Raw genomic sequence first — 9,445 nt, 5'->3', positions numbered from 1 at the left:
CCTGATTGGTACCAGTCGTTTGCTTTCCAAGGTTTCAGAGCTGCGATGCATTTCTGATTGACCTTGAGACGAAGCAGACCGGAAGCCCACGCTCGGCGCGGCACTCGCGCTTTCAGCCAGAACTGTAGTGGGCGCATGCGAAGCAAGCCCAGCTGAAGAACTGATGATGCTGAGGCCATGAGACCTAGCATCCTCTGAAATTTCTTGAGCGGGACAGATGCGCCGCAGCGGAAAGAGCTCGCTGCGCGCTGAATGTCTAGCACGCGCTGTGGTGACAGTCGCGCTATCATAGACAGCGAGTTCAGTTCTGTGCCCAGAAAAGATATTATCTGTCTGGGGGACAGAGAACTCTTCGCGCAATTGACTCTGAGACTCATATTCTCGAGGTGATCGAGTAAAATGGTCCTGTGCTCTATGAGCATCGAGTGAGATTGAGCTAGAATCAGCCAATCGTCCAAATAGTTCAATACTCGCATGCCCTGTAGCCTGAGGGGTGCGAGCGCTGCGTCCATGCACATCGTAAATGTACGGGGTGCTAGGGACAAGCCGAACGGTAGGACTGTGTACTGATATGCCTGGCCCTATAGAATAAATATATTCTATTTAAATATTCTATTCGGTCCCCGTCGCTGAGTGTGGCTCTGCACGAGCCGCAGGAAGGCATCTTTAAAAAGACGCAAGCTCTTTTAGACAGTGTGTGTCGCGGCGGCGAACACACACACAACAGAGAGTGTAAAGGATATAGGCGCCGGATAGTGCAGCAGGAAGGCGATAGAAGGCGGCGCGGCCAGCGACTCCAGTGACGACTCGTCCCGCTGCAAGTGCTTCCTCAGACGGCGCGGCTTCTCTCCGGATCCAGCGATGCGTGTGCTTCGCTGAAGAGATGAAAAATCAGATATCAGCTGCCTGCGAGCTGTATTTATAGGCCTAAGCCACGCCCGTTTCGGCGGGACGTGACGCAGTGGGCGCGAAGCACCCTCATTGGGTCTGACTAGGCCTCGCTCGATAGGCTGCTGCAGTTGCCGCAGAACAGCCAATAGGCACACGAGCCGTCTTGCCTATGTCTGTATGCTGCCGTTTTACAATAATACAAAATTAAGGATAATTTTTTGGCTTCAATATCTCGCGGAAAAGGGATTTTCCCCTAGCGTAAGATACTTACGCAGTACGAGAGACCTCTCGTAAGAGAACTTAAGTTTACCTTTCTGAGCTTTTTGGTCATTTTTGAGAGTGTTGTTGAACTGGATGCCACTCTATCTTCCATCATGTCAATCTGGCGTAATCTCAATCCTTGAGCAACCCTATAAAACAACCAAGTTAGTATTTACAAAATGTAAATCCTTACCAATGTCAGAAATTAATGTTTCTGTGACATTTTCCCAATGAAAATTATTTCCAGGGGATTTTTTTTACTAACCTTATAATGTATCTGTCCCATCTTTTATATAAAAAACAAAATACTTAAAGTTGCATCTGTAGTGGCAGATTGTTTAATGCTGCTCAGAGGTGGCATAAATGCATTTACACAGCAGTTAAAATCACATAATTAACATTGAGATTTCTTTATTCCTAAATTTATATTTAAATTAACAATAATAACATGACTGAAAAAAGCCAATGGTACTTTAAAATAAAAAACTAAATTATGAGGCATGTTATATATTTATAGATTTTTATCATGCTTGTAAATAAATATATATAAAAAAAACCTTTTAGATATTATTTTTAAATGTTCCAACGTGAATTTGAGCAAGAACATTAGTGTTTATGCAGTTTCATCAAATTTACGACATTTTAAGATTTATTTTAAAAACCTGCACAAATAAATACTACATGTACATACAGAACAAACCCATACAATAAGGAAATAAATCGTTTTTCAGATTCTTTCAGGTTGGAGCTTATGGTTGGGGCACACATTCAACTGCAAAACAAGGTAACGACAAGTAACTCAAGACATGTTTTATTCTATATTTACATATTAAACTTGGTTTATGTACTAAGACATCAATACATACTAATTAGAGGTTGATCATATTGTATTTTCCTAGTGTAAAATTGTGTTTAAAGAAACACGACAAATAGATTATTTTGTTGATACTAGTACACCTATAAATTGAATGTGTTAAATAATGTAATTTGTCTCTCCTTCCTGTGATGGGGTGGCTCAGGGAGAAGCCACAGATACAGCTTATTGTGTAAACAAAAGAATATCCAGTGAAAAAAAACCAAAACAACATAAGCATAATCATAAACAAGCCAGAAATTCACTAGGACTCTTATTTTGAAATGTCTATGCTTTACTACTGTTGCCACAGTTTTACTTTTTTTGTTTACCACAGATGCTCTCCAAAAAGGTAAGGGACATTAAATATGCACTTTTACAACCATCTATAACATAATACAATATAAAAACCATAACTTAAACACAATAATTCCACGAGCCAGTACAATGTGCATCATCACAGCATTTTGACTTTGAAACCACATTTGGCCGTATCGAGATTTCTCTGTTTTTCTGTCGGCGGACTTGAAAATTATAATTAAGAATTTTGCTATAATATTTAAGCTATTTAAGCCTTTTTATGGCCTTAAATCTGATCAAACACAACCACAGAAATCCTGTAACATGTCTGATGGCTACTTAATTTCTAATAAAGCATTTTTTGGAGTTTAATAAAAAAATTTAAACTTGTAAATTACCTGTAAATAAACATCAACCATTGATTAAGTTCTTTATGGGATCCTGAAAAAACCGAACCAGTCCTGAACGATTTTTTCTTCCTTTGGATGTGGTTCTGTTTGCAATAGCACACCCTGTTTAAAAAAGAATATGATTAATGGTACTAAAGTAATCTGTGAATTAACAAATTTAAATAAATGACTCTCCTTTTTGTCCCAACCCACTCACCAGGTATATCTATCTTTTCTGTTGTCTTTCACTAACTTTTCTTCTGCAGTGTCCACGTCATTATTTTGGCCAATAATTTATTTCGCTGCATCCATTTAATAAGCTTTACTTTTTTTCGTGCAGTCGCGAAACTAGACTAGCATAGAAATAGACTAGACTAACAAATAGACTATTCTAAGGGTATTTTTTATGCTGAATCCATTGTTGCTGTTTTCCAAGCTGTATCTCTTACGTGAAACTCAGTAGAGTGTAAAATCCAAGATGACCGCCTCATACGCCAAAATGAGCAAATTTCTCAGCACTGGCTCAAAGATAAACTGTTTTTATTGTGATATAGTATTTATTGAGTAAAGGAAACAAACTGAATAGTCAGAACAAGTCAGTCATTCTGTCTTACAATATTTCTGGTAAACACTGACCTGTTATTTTGTGTATTTGAGTATGTCCATGTAAGAACATCAACATCATGCTGGTGGCAGCAAAAGGCCTATATCTTAAACCATCATCCTATTACATTATGTTAAGAGTGTTTATTACTTTTAAACATTTACATGTCCATGTTAACAAGTTTAAGGACTGACATTTCACCAAACTAAATTTCCTTTTGGTTTATTTATGCAAAAGATATTCCCAGAAAGATTGGCTGTAAATATTAAGAATTGAGACAAATTAACAAATTACCAACACATATCACGGTAATGTGTCACACCACTAACATTAGCTTTGAACAGATAAAGGAAATAAACACAGTAAACTTGGCCTAAAATTACCTTATGAAGTTGGACATAACATTAGCTGAATAATAACTAAAACATGAACTGCATGGCATATAAAAGTGAATGTTATTTAAACAATGGTACGACAAGATTCTCCAATATGATCACAACAACACAGAGAAGTGGTCTTATTCAGTTCAGCAATTGCTACATTCTGCATCACTTGTCTTGCACTTGCATGCAGCAGAGCAATGCAGACGAGACTTTTTACATTTACATCGTGCACTCATACATCTTGAGGCGCAGCTGCAGCTGATCAATTCCAAACAGTAGTCTGGGACTGGAGGAAGTGACATCAAGATGAGCAGCAGCGTAGAATCTTCCAGTCTCCACCCCAATGTCTCTGGCGGAGGAAGGACAGGATACCGCTTGTTTGCTTGGCGCCACAAAGCAGTTTGGTAATGTGCTCGACGGATGTGAAACGACAGTGCATCACTGGTTGGCGGTAGACTTTCTGGAGCCCAGGACTGTACAAACAGGAGTTCCCTTGCCTTGTTCACGCTGGTTACATTGGGTGCGCGATATACCTTGCAGATAAATAATTCAGCGTCTTTCACAGTTTGGTCATCCAGTTCGCCTTGACCTATGCCTGTGAGCAGATGATGATGTTCTTTGAAAACTTTCCAGCATGTTTTCTTTCCATGTCCTAGTAGTCCTAGTCCATGACCAATGTTGTATCACAACCAGTCAAGGCGTGAAATGCAATGATGTCTTCCACTGCACTGTCATCAAGCGGAAGTTGATCCACAATTGAGTGAATTGGGATATATTTCCTTTTTGTAGCTGTACCTGCCTTCATCCAAATCTTTGATCTTTTCAATTGAATCCAGTAATTTTGATCTGGTAGCTTGGTGCAATGTACTTGCTAGACCAAGATGCTTGGGAGTCCAGTGTTTACCACAACTGACGTTGTACACTAGGTCTTGAGCAACACTAAGAACCTTACTTTGAGTGTCGTCTTTTTTATTTTGAGCAGCTTCATCATCATGACCCACTTCTAAGAGACCCTGTCCACCAAACATTAAGCGAAGGAACATGAAGAGGCTCTCTGGAACGCATTATATAATTTCCTCTTCGCTTACTACAAAACCTTTGCATGCTGGTTGCACTGTAAAAAAAAACTGTAAATTTACAGGAAACTGTCTGTATTTTTTACAGAATTTTGCCGTTTTGTCATTATACAGTGAATACCTGTTATTTTACAGATATTTGTTGTAATTTAAAGATCCACTATTAAATTTACAGGTAATTGCTTTTATTGTGGTTTTACATTAATTTAACGTTTTTTAAAGGAAATTATCTGTAATTTTATAGGGTTATGTGTAATTTTACATAAAAAATTAAGTAATATTTTACAGATTATTTCTGTGGAATTAGAAAACAAAGAAAATAAGGTATAACTGCAGAAATCAGCAGTCACTTAACATGTTTTCCTTAAAGATTATTAAGCATGTGGGGGTTAAAGTGAGTTTTAAGATTTGTCCACACATTAGGCAGGCCTATTTAATTATTTATAATCTTTTAATTTTGTCTTGCAAATAGATGTTCATTTTGATCATCATTTGTATTTGCCCGTAAATTTCATTTAGGCCTATATTTTATGTATTTTATGAATCGTTTTTCCAAATCTGCGTTGCTGCACATTGCGTGGCTTTGTGTGCGTTTGAATGTGTGTGTGTGTGCCCGCGCGCGCGGCCGCGCGCAGATTCAAATGATCCGCCATTACGTTTCGTTGCTTAGTCCCGCCCAGCCCACAACGGTTAGCTACAAATCTGTCTCTAGCCCCGTTCACACTGCCAGCGATTTTGTCGCTGTATGTCGCTAGTCTCTGTACTGTGAAGTCGCTTGTGGGCGTTCATAGTGCTGTCGCTCTAATGTGACTGGTAGACTGCACGTCTGGCCATATCTATACAAAATACCATCACAAGTGATATATACAACTATATCATTTTAATTTGACTAGGATTTAGGCTCAAAAGAAACAGTATGCTGTTGGGAGAGTGTTTTTATATTACCACAGCAGTGTTCAGTGGATTAAATCATTTAGCCTACTGGATTAACGATCGATCAATCAACAGATTAACTCATACTGTCATAAATTACTAAAACGTCATTCGAATTTGACAAATAATCAATTTTCTTGTCCCTAATAGTCAACATGATGCAGGGGAAACTGTAAAATAATCTGCAGCAGTGCTAAACTTGCATCATAATTACAACACTCGAACTAAATGTGTGAATTAAACTCACTGAGACTGTCGACAGTTTCTTTTCCATGCATCATTTTATTATATCCATGTATGTGGTTACAGTCAAATCATATAAAACAGTGAAATCGCCCTCGAACTCTTCTGTCTTGCCTGCACTCGAGACGGTGACGTGAGCTGAGCTCCTCTGAAAGTCTTCTTTCCTATTGGTTGTCGCTCGCGAAAATCGCTTCTCATTTGCATAAAGTTGAAATTTCTGAACTTTTGTCGCGCGTCTCGTGTCGCTTGACACGCCCACATTCTGTCGCCAACGGTCACTGTCGCTCGTGTCGCCGGAAGTCGCCAGCGCTCCATTGAAATGAATGGGATCATGTCGCTTTGTCGCTGCGTGTCGCTGGCAGTGTGAACGGGGCTTCTGTCGTCGATCTGTGTCAAGGGCAAGCGGGAGATTTGAATTCAGAGCTATAATCGTATTCGACAGAAGCAGCCGTGAGCAGGAGCGCTGCTGAACACATATTAGTTGTAGTCTGGTGTCAGTCAGTCATTCCGGAAATAACGCGCCCTTTTTCAGTGAGCCTGGTTCGTCACAGCAGACCTCATCCCGACCGATCAACGGCTGAGGTAAGAGTCTAATACTACATGTAAATGATATTTTATATTACATTTGTGTTAAGTGGTTAGACTGTTTCCATGCTAACGTTAGCATTCTTAAATTATGTTCAGTCATAACTGGCGTCGAGGGCAAAACACAAATGCAGCATGGGTCTTTTCAATTATCGATCTGTGTTAAGAAAGATCAGTTGAACCCACTCTAACTTACTTGTTAACTTATAGACCTAAAACAATCTTTAGTAGACTTGTTATTCATATTAAAGTCCATAATTGTGTATAAAATCTTCGTTATGATAGTCAGTAACATTAAACCAATCTCTTAAATGGCGGGACATTTTGAAACCATGTCTGGAAGCTGAAAACTTTATTTTTCAATTTTTTTTTTTTTTTGTAAACTTTTTTTTTACTTTATTTTATTATAGTAAAATTGTAGTAAACACGTTTTTAGCTGATTTTTTTACCATTGTAATAGCCACAGTTTTACTAAAAAATAGGCCTACTGTGTTTCTTTTGTTTATTTCGTAATAGTTAACATGACTAACTTTATTAAGACCGTTAAGAAATCGAAATACTGTCTGTAACTTAACGTACTTGTTGATGATACAGGAAAGCCTAGAACAGGAAGACTAGAATATGAATACAACATGATGAACCCCTAGGTGTATCTAGGTCTAGGTCACAGTAAATCATATTCATTTAATGTTACTTGCTATAAATGTAACTTAGCTAAAATCACATGGCAGCTCAAAATATTACTGCTGGCTTTTCCAGCTCAGCTTCAAGATCATAGTCAGTTGAGTTTTTGCATTGTCCCAATGGAACATATTCTGACATGTGTAAATCTAATACTGAGTTTTAAAATAACTTGTGTGTGTGTGTGTGATTTCAGGTCACGTGGAAAGCAGATGATCATGGCAAACAAGGTATGGGAAGAATTCATTAAAACATAAAAATCATAATGGTTCTGATTCCATATGTTCATAACAGTCTTCTGATTCCATATGATTGCACTAAAAGTATGCACAAGGTTTGGATTTGCTACAGCAAGATTACGATTGTGTTAGATTCCACCCATCTTTCTTTCTTTTTTTAACTAGGCTCTGTCATTTAGAAACATGACTTTTCCTATCACTAATATCTTAATGACACATATCTCTACCTTTTAATCCAGCCAGATGATCTGACGGTTGCTGCTCGCATCTCAGCCTACCTGATGGAAAATTCTTGCTGGATGAATGACCTTCACCTTCAAATCAGCCTTGCCAAGACAGAACTGCTTATGGTTCAACTTTCAGCCAAAACATACTTGCTGTGATCCTGCTGATTTGCCTTATCATTAGGAGGATCAGGCCCTTCCTATTGGAGCTACACAACTCTCTTGTTCTATCCAGACTGGGCTATTGTAATGCTCTCCTGGCAGCTCTTCCAGTATCAGTCAAACCTCTGCAACTGATCCAGATGCTGTAGCAAGAGTTGTCTTTAAAGGTAGCCCTATGCCTAAACTCACTGCTTCAGATCTATGTGTCCTCCAGAAGCATGTGTTCTGCAAGTGAACGGCGCCTTGTGGTGCCATCATCCCAAAGAGACACAAAACCACTTTCACTGACATTTACCTGGACTGTTTCCTGGTGGTGGAATGACCGGCGCAACTCAACACATTTTCAAGAAACTGCTAAAGATCCATCTTTTTCATAAACACTTCACCCAATAATACTATATCTTTGTAAAAAAAAAAAAAAAAAAAAAAACCTTGCTATGTGTACTGTGCGACTAACTGGGACTTGTCACTGCACTTGTTGCTTTTTATTATCTTTAATTATTATCTTAATTGGTTAGTCACTTTGGATAAAATGTAATTGTAAATGTTAAAATAAGTTATACTGTAAAGGTATACGGTAATTGCTTTTTATTGTGGATATATTTACATGTTCTAAATTATATACTAAGCATCTATTTCCTATCAATCACTTATCTTGATGTTTAGTGTTTGTTCAATTACTAATACTGTAAATATGCAGGTATTCTGTACTCATACATTTAGTTAATTTAAAAGAAATTGACTGTACATTTGCTATTATTAAGAACTTAATTAGAGATGTTGTGAAATTGGATCGGTACAAATAAAAATAAAAACTGTAAATTTACAAACATTTGTATTTGAATTTATGTACTTGTGTGCATTTTTTATACATAATTTCATTGTTATTTTACACAGAAAAACTATATTAAAAGAAAATTACTGTAGATAGACAGTATTATTATATAAAATAATTGTATAAAACCTTAAATTTACAGTATTTAATTGTTTTAAAGGTGTATATGACTTTTTTTTAACGTTAAAAATCCCAATAATTACATAAGATTTTATGTAATATTAAAGATATAATCTGTTATTTAATTATGGAAAATTACTGTATTTTAACGAGATTGTTTTTTGCCGTTATTTTACGGTAATTTTCTGGCGCCCCAGCTGCCGGAATAATACCGTTTTTTCACAGTTTTTTTTTTTACAGTGTGTGCAAGTATGTCACTTCTCAGTTTTAATGCAACGTGGATCAATTCCATGAACCATTCAGGGGCTGTGTATTTTGGTATCAGTGAAGATTCTTTAGGTTCTGATAGCAGGGTTGTCAAAGGGATATGTCTAAATTCAACTGGTACAAACAGTATTTCCTGCTCTAGGTTGATGAAGTCATATGTGACCTGATCCAGCAAAATGAGTCACAGTGACCCAAACTTCAAAATTGAGATTTTGGTATTAATGGATAGAGGAGACCATAAGCTTTCAACTGATATCCTAGTCAAAGTCATACCTTGAATGGTTGTAAAGATATACACATTTGAATTATGGTCGTCTGTCCTCTTTTTCCAATTGAAACCCTGAGAAAATAGCTTTTAAAGTTTTTTGCCCGTTTTTTGTTGATATCTTTCAAAATCCA

General features: G+C 37.4%; 1 long non-coding RNA gene across 1 annotated transcript; it reads left to right on the top strand.

Annotated features, from left to right (window-relative positions):
- The first annotated feature begins 6,319 nt into the window (after window positions 1-6,319).
- On the top strand, window positions 6,320-8,740 carry LOC309507889. The gene is made up of 3 exons (XR_014209285.1): window positions 6,320-6,515; window positions 7,396-7,429; window positions 7,678-8,740. It is a non-coding gene; the product is annotated as an uncharacterized lncRNA (long non-coding RNA).
- Window positions 8,741-9,445: the final 705 nt, after the last annotated feature.

This window comes from Leuciscus leuciscus (genome assembly GCF_965113295.1).
Source record: "Leuciscus leuciscus genome assembly, chromosome: 10".
Classification (NCBI taxonomy): domain Eukaryota; kingdom Metazoa; phylum Chordata; class Actinopteri; order Cypriniformes; family Leuciscidae; genus Leuciscus; species Leuciscus leuciscus.
The sequence above is the reverse complement of the archived record's forward strand: the minus strand, read 5'-3'. Positions and strand labels throughout refer to the sequence as shown.